Here is a 2,202-nt window from a genome sequence, read left to right on the forward strand (position 1 = left end):
CTGCCGTTTGTCGGCAAAGTTAGTGCTAACTTTAGTGGATAGAGGGTGTCGTGTGGTCAGCGTAACGAATCCTCATGACCGTTAATCTCAGTTTTCTAGACCGGAGCCACTATTTCCTTGAAATAGCTCCTCAATATCCTCACAAGGGTGAGTGGACCCCATTCCAGACCCACTACTTCTCAGAAAATCTGGTAGTGCTGGGACCTCTGGATCTGCAGCCAGGAACTCTGACCACTAGGCCACAGGGGCGGTCACTGCACAGCTAGTTTCATATTTTACACATTCTGACATAACAAAAACAATATGCTGTTATTCCAGCTTGTTATTAATGGAGGACGAGTTGCCTGTGCATTGTTTCATTGAAAATGGAGCACTTCTCAGAAAAGTTGCAAAACAACAGCAATTCCTCCAGATCTAAATTTTGATATCAGCTGTTTATAGAAACATGACTCCTGTCCTGATATCAAACTCTGATGAAGCAGATGAAGAGTTCTGTCTTCTGGGATATAATGCTATGTAGTCTGTTGAAAGTCAACTGGCGTTTTGGATGAACATGGCAGGGAGATTTTAAGACTTTCCATTAGGAACATATGATAAGTTAAATTCAAAAACACAACACCAGTAACTTCCCTGATGAAATCCACACACAGAAATTCGTCATACATCGGAAAACACCAATAATATACAGTATTTTAACAATACAAAGTAAAAATGAGAACTGACTGGATGACTGATAGAGAATTTGAAAGTATTATTCAAATGTATTCAGCTGCTTTAGTATTTATCTTAAAAATGTTTCTTTAAATTATATAACTCAACATAACCTATACCAAAACTATGGCAATACAAGATACAGCACTGTATGGGTTCTAGGAAGTGAGACAAGCATAAAATATTGCAACATGTATAGCTAGGCAAGAGCTCGATAAACACATTTCCTAGGTAACACAGTCAACTACAGAACTCTGCTTACTAGGATCTTCATATACACAGTGTAATATTAACTGATTAAAAGCCAATATCCATGAAAACGAACCTCCATATCACAGTAACAGCGATGAATGCGATAACTCTCCTGTTGAAGGAGGTGATCTCCATACGGTTCGACAAAAACCGACTTCAGGGAGAGAACTGATCAGAAGAAGACAGAATATGACAGAAACCAAACAGAAATCAGAATAAGTCAGAAGTGAAGTCTTTATTTTATATAATACAGTTACAATAACCCTTAGAGTGTTATAATTGTTCATATAGTTATGAAGTGTTATAGTTACAGTAAGAATGTGTTACAACTAACTGTAGTTGCACCTGATGAATATCCAATAAATTTATTCATTTAATCCAGAACCCATTAATTACTTGTCACGTTACCATGATGTATGACAACATGAATACAATGAACAGTAAAAAATAAATTAATGTTCCCATTCAGCTGATTTACTTATGATACAAACAATTATGAGCACAATTTGCAGTTGAGTAATTCCTAATCCATCTTCATATCCAAGAGATCCTGGGTACAAGTTAAATGCCCAAGGTCATCTATCATGATTGAGTTTCTTGTGCTTCTCCTAATTTCCAACAGGCAAATGTCATGATATTACCTCAAGATAGGCTATGACTGTGTGGGAACTGCCCACATTCAAGCGTGTGCTGGTGTGCGGCTTCTGTAATACGATCCGTGCAGTGGGCTGTGGTCCAACCGTCTACCTTCTCATATAAGGGCCATCCTCACAGGCCAAACCAAGAATGACTTGGACACCACAGCACATTGCGCGGATCGTATTACAGAAGCCGCACCCCAGCACACACTTGCCACTGATGTCCGCCGTGTTAGTTTTCCTGCTGGCGGTAGGAGCAGGGCTGCGTACACTTTTGTGCCCAGGCCCTGTAGCGGTGATGGTACCAGCAGAGGGTGGGTATAACCTTCTCTCGTGAGGGCGATCTGCTGGCCGAGCAGTGGTTCCTGGAGTTGGAAAGAATGCATCCCAGCTTGGCGTTCAGTGTTTCCACTTGGCGTCGAAGATCTTCTACATATTTCCAAGTATCATTCTTCTCGGGGAGTGGCGCTACACTTGCAAGTGTCTGCTGGGGTGCGGCTTCTGTAATATGATCTGTGAAGCGGGCTGTGGTGTCCAAGTCATTCTCGGTTTGGCCTGTGAGGATGGCCCTGATATGAGAAGGGAGGTAGTTGGACCACCG

Source organism: Cryptotermes secundus, unplaced genomic scaffold (genome assembly GCF_002891405.2).
Source record: "Cryptotermes secundus unplaced genomic scaffold, Csec_1.0 scaffold565, whole genome shotgun sequence".
In the NCBI taxonomy this organism is placed as follows: domain Eukaryota; kingdom Metazoa; phylum Arthropoda; class Insecta; order Blattodea; family Kalotermitidae; genus Cryptotermes; species Cryptotermes secundus.